The sequence below is a fragment of the Oryctolagus cuniculus genome, chromosome 12 (genome assembly GCF_964237555.1).
Source record: "Oryctolagus cuniculus chromosome 12, mOryCun1.1, whole genome shotgun sequence".
NCBI lineage: Eukaryota > Metazoa > Chordata > Mammalia > Lagomorpha > Leporidae > Oryctolagus > Oryctolagus cuniculus.
Window position 1 is genome coordinate 98890883 of NC_091443.1, and position 11625 is coordinate 98902507.

The 11625-nt window shown below is 32.6% G+C and overlaps 1 long non-coding RNA gene across 23 annotated transcripts in view; it reads left to right on the forward strand.

Moving 5' to 3' along the window:
• Window positions 1-11625, forward strand: part of LOC103346136 (uncharacterized) — a 331605-nt gene that overhangs the window by 162033 nt on the left and 157947 nt on the right. The gene's annotated exons all lie outside the window — the stretch shown is intronic.

Below are 11625 nucleotides of genomic sequence, written 5' to 3' on the forward strand. Positions count from 1 at the left end.
TGTCACTAGGAAGACAATACAATAAAAAACGAGGAGTCCAAAAGTTGAACTGCCTGAGCAATGATTTAAAAAAAATAGTATATCAAATTAAACAAATTCCACCACTTGAGAAGTAGTCAAAATAATTAGAGTGAATTTTTAAAAACCTAGAATAAAATATACCACGTGAAAAGAAGAAAGAAAGAAGAAAGAAGAAAGAAGAAAAAAAGCAAGCAAGCAAGCAAGCAGACAAACTATGGCCTGATATGTAATCTAGATTACTAGCAAAATAACTGTCAGCTGATCTGTAATCATGGTTAGTAGCAACAAAACTGGAGTTTTTGGATTGTACCACCCAAAACCAGCCAATGAAAACTTGCTCTAGCATTCCTAATTTTGTAAAAAGGAAAACCAGTGGCAAATTCATTTTGTATAACCATAAGATCCTTCTGTTCTGCAAAAGGCTTAAATTTAATTGTCCCAGATACACGTATCAGAAGTGTAGATGTTATCTGCATTTTTCTAAGCATAAAATCTAAACTGTGTGGAGTTTTTGTATCATAATGGATAGTATGTCATATATGTTTTATTGATGACAGAATAAATAACTAAATAAATTTATAAAACAGGAGCTCATGATTTTCCCATGATTTTTCCAGCTTGTACCACCTAGAACTCATCAATGAAAAGTTGCTCTAGCATTCCTGATGCTTTTAAAAGAGCTAACTCTTTTAAAAGAATGACCCACCGAATGGAAGACCTCCCTCTCTTTCTGCCTCTCCTTCTCGCTGTGTGTAACTCTAAGTTTCAAATAAATAAATCTTAAAAAAAGAAGTATAGGTGTTCTCTGTATTTTTATTACACTAAAATGTCAAATGGAGGCTAACTTATTTTCCATAACTATAAGATCATTCTGTTTTGCAAAAGATTTAAATTTAAAGTTTTCCAAATACATATAACATGATGACAGAATAAGTAAATAAATGAATTCAGAAACAAGAACACATGAGGGGAACAGCCCATAGCCAAAGGATATGGGAGTCACTAGGAAGCCAAAACAACAACAACAACAACAACAATAATGGAATCCAACATATGAAATGCCTGAACCATGATAAAAAAAAGTCTGTATATCAAATTACATGAATTCCACAATAAAAAATGACTGAAAAAAAATTCAAGATAAAATGTACCACATGAATATTTTAAATAAAGCTCTTATCCTTTGGCTATGGGTTGTTATCCTATTGGTTTACTGGTTTTTTAAATTAATTAATTAATTAATTAATCCCGTCATCAACAATGCCACATGTGACATTATATACCTTAGATACAAAGTAATACCCTACTTCTGATATTTTATGCTTAGAAAAAACAGGGAATACCTAGGTGGTACAAACCAGGAAAATCCAGTTCTGTTGCTATTATCCACAATGATAGATAAAGCCACAGTTTCTTTGTGTGTGTTTTTTTTATTAATTTCTTGTGGTACATTTAATTTTGGATATTTTACACTTTAGTCTGTTAATATTTTGGCTAGGAGATGGATGGGGATATTCATATAATTAGATATATGGTCTTTTTTATTGTTTTGGCTTCATAGTGGCTCTCTTATAATTTGGAAATATGCTTTTCCACTCAAGTGTTCCTGTTTTTAAATTATTTATTCTGTCATCAAAAAGAACGTATTTGACATGCAAAACCTAAAGACACAAAAATACACCCCACATTGGAGATTTTATGCTTAAAAAATATAGATAACACATACACTTCTCATATATGTGTTTGGGAAAAGTTAAATTTTAGCCTTTTGCAGAACAGAAGGATCCTATGATTATTGAATATGAGTTTACCCCAGTTTTTCTTTTCAAAAATTCAGGAATGAGAGGGCAACTTTTGATTCACCTGTTTTGGGTGGTATAAACTGAAAAAATCTGGTTCTGTTGCTACTAAACAGGAATTAGAGATCAGGCCACAACTTTCTTTTATTTGTTTGTTTGTTTATTTATTTATTTATTTTTTAAAAGATTTTTATTGATTTATTTGAGAGGTAGAGTTACAGAGAGTGAGAGGGAGAAACAGAGAGAAAGATCTTTTGTCTGTTGGTTCACCCCCCATGGCCATAATGGCCAGAGCTGCGCCGATCTGAAGCCAGGAGCCAGGTGCTTCTTCATGGTCTCCCATGTGGGTGCAGGGGCCCAAAGGACTTGGGCCATCCTTCACTGTTTTCCCAGGTCACAGCAGAGAGCTGGGTCGGAAGAGGAACAGCCGGGACTACAACCAGCGCTCACATGGGATGGGGGCACCCTAGGCAGATGATTAACCCACTGCGCCACAGGGCTGGCCCCAACAACTTTCTTTTTCTTCATTTGATACACTTTATTTTGAGTTTTTTAATTTTAAATTTAGTCTTTTTTTTTGGCTTCATGATGGATGATGAAATTCATGTAATTGGATATGTTTTTTTTTTTTTATTATGGGTCAGACATTTTACCTTTTAGATTCCTATTTGTTTTATTGTTTTGGTTTCATAGCAGCTCCCTTATCCTTTGGCTATGGGCTGTTCCAATCATGGGTTCCTGTTTTTTAACTTTATTACTTTATTTATTCTGTCATCAACCATGATAATGTGACATTGAATACCTTAAATATAAAAATACACCTATTATTCTAATCAAAATATAGAGAACACCTCACTTATTTTTTTAAGATTTATGTATTTATTTGAAACTTTAGAGTTACACATGGAGAGAAGCAGAGGCAGAGAGAGGGAGGTCTTCCATTCAGTAGTTCACTCCCCACCTGGCCACAATGGCTAGAGCTGAGGTGATCTGAAGCCAGGAGCCAGGAGCTTCTTCCAGGTCTCTCTCATGGGTACAGGGTCCCAAGGACTTGGACCATCTTATACTGTTTTCCCAGGCCACAACAGAGAGCTGGATTGGAAGTGGAGCAGCCAGGACTCGAACTGGTGCCCACATGGGATGCCATCACTGCAGGTGCTGGCTTTACCCACTACACCACAGCGCCGGCCCCCCACACCTACACTTCTGAAATATGTATATGGGAAAAGTTAAATTTAAGGCTTCTACAGAACAGAAGGTCTTACGGGTATTGAAAATGAATTTGCGTCCATTGTTCCTTTCTGAAAATCAGAAATGCTAGATCAACTTTTGATTGTCCCGAATTTGGATGGTATACACACTAAAAATCAAGGTCTGTTGCTACAAACCACTATTATAGATCAGGCTACTTCCTCTTTTTTATTTTTCTTTTTTGTGTGGTAGATTTTATTTTGGCTTTTTAAAATTTTAGTCTGTTACTTTTTGGCTTCACTCAGATTTTGAATTCATGTAATTGGATATTTGGATTTTTTTTTTATCTTGATTCAGGCATTTCACTTATTGGATTCCTAGGTTTGTTTTCTTGTTTTGGCTTCCTAACAGCTCTCTTATCTTTTGGCTATGGGCTATTCCAATCATGAGTTCTTGTTTTTTAAGTTTATTTATTAATTTATTCTGTCATCAATAACCACACATGTACATTGTATTCCTTAAATACAAAAATAGCATCAACCTGAGATTTTATTCTTAGAAAAACACTTCTGAAATACATATTTGGGATATTTGGGAAAAGTTAAAGTCTTTTGAAGAATAGAATGATCTTAGGTTTATTGAAAATGAGTTTGCCTCCATTTTTCATTTAAAAAATTCAGGAATTCTAGAGCAACTTTTCTATTCCTGTTTTGGGTGCTAAAAATGAGGAAAATCTAGTTCTGTTGCTAGTAACTGCAATGACAGATAAGCCTACGATTTCCTTTTTTATTAATTTCATGCTGTATATTTAATTTAGAATTTTTTACACTTTATTCTGTTAATATTTTGGCTAGGGTATGGATAGTCGAATTCATATAATTCGATATGTGGTCTTTTTTATCTTGATGCAAACATTTCAACTTTCAGATTCCTCTTTTTATATTGTTTTGGCTTCATAGTGGCTCACTTATTCTTTGGCTATGGACAGTTTTCCTCAGTGGTTCCTGTTTTTAAATTTATTTATTTATTTTGTTATCAATAAAAACATATTCGACATAGAATAACTTAAGACATAAAAATCACCCCAAGGTTGGAGATTTTATGCTTAGAAACCTATAGAGAGCACCTACACTTCTAATATGCATTTGGGAAAAGTTAAGTTTAAGCCTATTATCAGGACAGAAGTATTTCTTTCAGAGTTATTCAAAATAAGTTTGCCTCAGGTTTTCATTTTAAAAATCAGGAAAGCTAGAGTAACTTTTTATTGACTGGTTTTGGGTGGTACGAACCAGAAAAATCCAGATCATTTGCTACTAACCATATTAACAGACCAGGTGACATTTTCTTTTCTTAGTTTTTGTTTTATATATTTTATTTTGGATTCTTTTTTAGTTTTAGTTTGTTATTGATTTGACTTCATAGCACATGGTGGAATTAATGCAATTGGATATGTGGTCTTTTTGTTTTCTTATCATGGCTCATGTTTATCAACATTTGGATTCAGGAGGTTGCTTTTTTGTTTGTTTGTTTGGTTTTGTTTTTATTGCTTTAGCTTTCTTACCGGCTCTCTTTTCCTTCTGGCTATGTGCCATAGATCCCAGGGATTCCCATTTTTAATATATTCATTTATTTTTTCTGTCATCAACAACATTGCATTTGACATGATATACATTAAGATACAAATAGCAACCTTCATCTGAGATTTTGTGCTTAGAGAAATACAGAGAATACCTACATTTCTGATGTATGCATACGGGAAAAGATAAATTTAAGCCTTTTTCAGTACTCAAGGATTTTTATCTTTTTAAAAATGAGTTTGCCTCAGGTTTTTCTATCCAAAAAAATCATGAATGTTAATGCAACACTTCATTGACTGGCTTTGGGTGGTACAAATCAGAAAACATCAGTTGTGTTGCTATTAAACAGAATTAAAAGACCAGCCCAACTTTTCTTTCTCTCACTTTTTCCTCCTTTTGTGTGTGGTATATTTTGGGGGAGAATTTTTATATATACTTTAGTATGTTATTCATTTGGTTTCATCACTGATGGAGGAATTCATGTAATTGGATATATGTTCTTTTCTTTTTTCTTCTTTTTATTTTGTTAATCATGGCTCATGCATTTCACCTTTTGGATTCCTCAGGTTTTTTTTTTTTAATGTTTTGGCTTCCTGCTGGCTCCCTTATCGTTTTGGCCATGTCCCGTTCTCCTCACGGATTCTTGTTTTTAAAATGTATTTATTTATTTTCTCTATCATCAACAATAATGTATTTGACATGGTATACATTAAGATACAAGAAAACACCCCATATCTGAATTTTATTCTTAGAAATATACAAAGAACTCCTCCACTTCTGATAGGAATATTTTTGAACTGTTAAATTTAAGCCATTTCAGTACAGAAGGGTTTCATGGTTATGTATGAGTTTGCCTCAGGTTTTCCATTTAAAAAAATCAGGAATGCTAGAATGACATTTCATTGGTTGCTTTTAGCTGGTAAAACTGAAAATATCCAGTTCTGTTGTAGAAACCATGATTAACAGATCAGACCACATTTTCTTTCTTTTTAAATTTTTCTGTGGTACGTTTTATTTCAGAATATTTTTCAACTCTTCACCTGTTATGATTTTGGCCTCCTGCCTGATGATGAAATTCATGTAATTGATATGCAGTTTCTCTCTCTCTCTCTTTTTTTAATCATTTCACTATTTGGATTTCTTGCTCTTTTTCTTTTTCCTTTTTCATTGTTTTCACTTCCTGTGGCTCCTTTATCCTTTTGGGTATGTGCCTTTCCCCTCAGGGATTCCCATTTTCTAAATACATTTATTCAAATTTGGTGTCATCAACAGCAACACATTTGACATGGTATATCTTCAGATACCAAAAAACACCCCACATCTGAGATTTTATTCTTAAAAATACACAGAGAACACCTACACTTCTGCTATCCATATTTGGGAAATGTTAAATTTAAGACTTTCCACTAAAGAAGATATTAATGGTTATTGAAAATGAGTGTGCTTCATGCTATACTTTTAGAAAAATCAGAAATGTTCGAACAATATTTCATTGGCCACCTTTCTGTGGTACAAACCAAGAAAATCCAAATCTGTTGTTACTAACCACAATTAACAGACCAGACTATATTTTCTTTCTTTCTTTTTTTTTTTTTTTTTTTTTGAAATTTTTGGGTCGTGTATTGTATTTTGGATTCTTTAAAAATTTTAATTTGTTATTTAATTGTTTTTTTGCCCAGTGGTGGAATTCATGTAATTCTATATGTGGTATTTTTTTTAAATCATTGCTCACACATTTAACTTTTTGGATTCCTCAGGTTTTTTATTGTTTTGGCTTCCTGGTGGCTCTTTAATCCTTTGCACCATGTGCCATTCCACTCTTGGATTTCCATTTTGTAATATATTTATTTATTTTTTCTTTCATCAACAACATCACAGTTGACATGGTACACTTTAAGATACAAATAACAACCCTCATCTGAGATTTTATTTTTAGAAATACACAGAGAACACCTAGAATTCTGATATATTTCTAAGGAAAAGTTAAATTTAAGCGTTTTTCAGTACAGAATGATTTCACTTTTTTGAAACTGAGTTTGCCGCAGGCTTTCCTTTTAAAAAAATCATGAATTCTAGAGCAACATTTCATTGGCTGGCTTTGGGTGGTACAAACTGGAAAAGTCCAGTTGTGTTACTATTAAACAGGATTAACAAAACATGCCAACTTTTCTTTCATTTTATCTTTTTGTGTGTGTGGTATATTTTGTTTTGTTTTGTTTTTATACTTTAATCTGTCTGTTATTTGGCTTCATGCCCAATTTTGGAATTCATATTTGGATAATGGGTTTTTTAAAAACTTTTTAATCATGACTCTCTAATTTCACTTTTGAATTCCTTTTTTAAATGTTTTTACTTCTTGCAAATTCCCTTATCCTTCTGGCCATGTTCCATTCCCCTCATGGATTCACATTTTTTAACATATTAACTCATTTTTTTCTGTCATCAAGTCTTTTGGATTCTTCTGTTTTATTGTTTTGGCTTCCTTTCAGCTCCCTTATCTTTTCACTTATGTGAAATTTTTGGTGAGCTGTAGTTATCCTTATAGCTATGGGCTGTTCCCCTCACGGATTCCCATTTTTAAAATATATTTATTTATTTTTCTGTCATTAGTAACACATTTGAAATACTGAACATTAAAAACAAAGAAATTCACACATCTGAGATTTTATTCTTAGGAATATATCAAGAACATCTACACTTCTGATGTCTATTTGGAAAAAGTTAAATTTAAGCCTTTTCAGTACAGAAGGATTTAACAGCTAGTGAAAATGAGTTTTCTTCAGGTTATACTTTTAGTAAAAATTCAGGAATGCTAGAATAATATTTAATTGGCTGGTTTTGGGTGGTATAAACCAAAAAAATCAGTTCAGTTGTCACTAAACAGACCACGTCACATTTTCTTTCTTTTCAGTTTTTAATTATCACGTGGTATATTTTATTTTACACTATTTTTTTATTTTTTTTAAGATTTTTTTGATTTTTTTAACTTTTATTTAATGAATATAAATTTCCAAAGTATGACTTATGGATTACAATGGCTTCCCCCACATACCGTCCCTCCCACCCACAACCCTCCCCTTTCCCACTCCCTCTCCCCTTCCATTCACATCAAGATTCATTTTCGATTATCTTAATATACAGAAGATCAGCTTAGTATACCTTAAGTAAGGATTTCAACAGTTTGCTCCCACACAGAAACATAAAGTGAAAAATAACAGATGATTTTTTTTTAATGATGATGAAATCAGATCAGACCTATTGTCATGTTTAATCCCAGTGAGAGTCAAGTTGGGAATTGATAATTTCTTTTATTTTTTTTACAGAAGATCAGTTTAGTATGCATTAAGTAAAGATTTCAATCGTTTGCACCCCCATAGAAACACAAAGTGAAATATATTGTTTGAGTACTCATTATAGCATTAAATCTCAATGCACAGCACATTAAGGACAGAGATCCTACATGAGGAGTAAGTGCACAGTGACTCCTGATGTTGACTTTACCAATTGACACTCCTGTCTATGGCATCAGTAATCTCCCTATGCTCCAGTCATGAGTTTCCAAGGCTATGGAAGCCCTCTGAGTTCTCCGACTCTTATCTTGTTTAGACAAGGTCATAGTCAAAGTGGAGGTTCTCTCCTCCCTTCAGAGAAAGGTACCTCCTTCTTTGAAGACCTGTTCTTTCCACTGGGATCTCACTCACAGAGATCTTTTTGCCAGAATGTCTTGGCTTTCCATGCCTGAAATACTCTCATGGGCTTTTCAGCCAGATCCGAATGGCTTTAGGGCTGATTCTGAGGCCAGAGTGCTATTTAGGACATCTGCCATTCTATGAGTCTGCTGAGTATCTCACTTCCCATGTTGGACCACTTTCCCCTTTATTTATTCTATCGGTTAGTGTTAGCAGGTACTAGACTTGTTTATGTGCTCCCTTTGACTCTTAGTCCTTTCATTATGATCAATTGTGAACTGAAATTGATCACTTGGAATAGTGAGATGGCATTGGTACATGCCACCTTGATGGGATTGAATTGGAATCCCCTGGTATGTTTCTAACTCTACCATTTGGGGCAAGTCAGCTTGAGCATGTCCCAAATTATACATCTCTTCCCCCTCTTATCCCCACTCTTATGTTTAACAGGGATCACATTTCAGTTAATTTTCAACACTTAAGAATAACTGTGTATTAATTACAGAATTAAACCAGTCATATTAAGTAGAACAGACAAAAAAACTACTAAGAGGGATAATGTATTAAGTTGTTCATTAACAGTCAGGGCTATGCTGATCAAGTCACCGTTTCCCATAGTGTCCATTTCACTTCAACAGGTTTCCTTTTTGGTGTTCAGTCAGTTGTCTGTCATTTATTTGTCTTCGTGCCTCATGGTGGATTCAGTTAATTTGATATGTAGTCTTGTTTTGTTGTTATTGTTGTTGTTAATCATCTCTCATGCATTTCATTTTTGGATTATCAGTTTTTTATTTATTATTTTTACTTAGTGCTGCCTCCCTTATTCTTTGGGCTATGTGCCTTTCTCTTCATGGAATCTGTTTTTTTCAATACATTTATTTGTTTTTTCTGTTCAACAGCAACACATTTGACATGGTATACCTTAAGATATATATAAAAAACTCAGGTTTATTCTTGGAAATATACAGAAAACACATATAATTCTTATATATCTATTTGGGAAAAGTTAAAAATATGCCTTTTTTCAATTCAATAGGATTTCATGGTTTTTGAAAATGAGATTGCCTCAGGTTTACCATTTAAAAAAAAACCAGGAATGCTACAGCAACATTTCATCAGCCAATTTTGGGTGGTACAAACTGGAAAACTCCATTTCTGTTACTACTAATCACAATGAATAAAACTTGCCACATTTTATTTTTTTGTTTCTATGGTATATTTTATTTTGAAGTTTTTTTAAACTTTAGTGTTATTTTTTGGCTTTCTGTGTGATGGTTTAGCACATATAATTGAATATGTGGTCTTTTTTTTTTTTTTAAATCATGGCTCACACATTTCATCTTTTGGATTCCTCAGTTTTGTTATTGTTTTGTCTTCCTGGTGGCTGTCTGATCCTGTTAGCTATGTGCCAATCCCCTCATGGATCCCTGTTTTGTTTTGTTTTTTAGATAATTTAGGTAATTATCTAAATTTTTTTTTAGATAATGTTTTTTAAGTCATCAACAACATATTTGACATAGTACAGCATAAGATACAAAAACAAAAGAAAATCTGAGATTTTATTCTTGGAAATACACAGAGAACACCTGTACTTCTAATTCATGTATTTGGGAAAATTTAAATTTAAGCCTTTTTCAATATAGACTGATTTCACCGTTATGTTAAATGAGTTTGCCTCAAATTTTCCTTTAAAGAAGTCAGGAATGCTGGAGCAACATTTCATTGGCTGGTTTTGGGTGGTAGAAACCAGAAAAATCCAGTTCTATTGCTGCTAACCATGACTAACAGAACAGGCCACATTTTCATTCTATTTGTTTTAACTTTCATGTGGTACATTTTATTGTGTAATTTTTAAAACATTTTAGTCTTTTATTATTTTAGCTTATTTTAGTCTTATTTTTCATATCATGACACATGCACTTTACCATTTGGATTCCTCATTTTTTTTTTTTTTATGTTTTGTCTCCCTGCCATTCCTCATCCTTTTGGTTATGTGCCTTTACCCTCAGAGATTCCTATTTTTTAAAATATATTTATTTACTTTTTCTGTCATCAACAACAACATATTTGACATGGAATAAATGAAGATAAAAAATGCCACATCTGAATTTTATTATTAGAAATATACAGAGAATATAGTCACTTCTGATATGTGTATTTGGGAAAAGTTAAATTTAAGTCTTTTTCAGTTCAGAAGGATTTCACAGTTATTGAAATTGAGTTTGCTTGAGGCGTTCCTTTATACAACACAAAAATTTTTAAAAAGAAGAAAAGAAAGAAAATATGGCCTGGTCTGTTAATCATGACTAGTAGCAACAGAATTGGATTTTTCTGGCTTTTACCACCCAAAACCAGCTAATGAAGTGTTGCTGCAGCATTCCCGATTATTTTAAAAGGGAAACCTGAGGTCTGAGGTGAACTCATTTTCTTTTTCTTTCTCTTTTTTTTTTCTCATTTGTAAATTTATTTATTTGTTTATTCATTTGTTTGTTTTTATTGATTCTGTCAAAACACATTTGATATAGTATCCCTTATGATTAAAAAATACAAAAATTTGAGTTTTATCATTACACAACTACAGGGAACTCCTATGCTTATGATCTATCTGTCTGGGAAATATAAAATTTAAGCCTTTTGTAGAAGAGAAATATTGAAAGCTTCTCCAAAATGAGTTTATTTTTTGCATTTTTTCATGAATTATATTTCACTTTTTTATAAATATTATTATGTTATATTTTGGCTTTATACCCAATAATGGGATTCAGGAAATAAATTAAATTTTTTATTTTATCAGGACTCAGGTATTTTACCTTCTGGAATTCTAGGTTTGTTTGTTGATTTTGACTTCAAGGAGCTGCCTTTTCCTTTGTTTACAGGCTGGTAACCATATTTTTTCTGGTTTTAAATTTATTTGTTTATTCATTATTTATTCTGTCAAAAACAACACATTTGACATAGTATCTCTTGTGATACAATCAAATTCAATAAATATTGATTTTATGAGTTGAAAATTGCAGGGAACACCTACCCTTATGATATGTGTCTGGGAAAAGTGAGATTTAGGGCTTTTGAAGAAGAAAAGGATTTAAATTTCTGCAAAATGAATTTGACTGCAGTTTCCTTATTAAAATCAGTCAGAACGCTAAAGAAGCCTCTCCAGGTTTTGGTGGCCCAAAGCAGAAAAATCTGAATCTCTTTTTGCTATGCTGCACATCAGTTCTGGCTACAACCTCTGTTTATTTATTTTTTTTTGGTATTTTTTCATGTATTACATTTCATTTTGGCTTATAAATTTTATTATGTTACATTTTGGCTTCATGCAGGATAAGGGAATTCTGGTAACTAGAT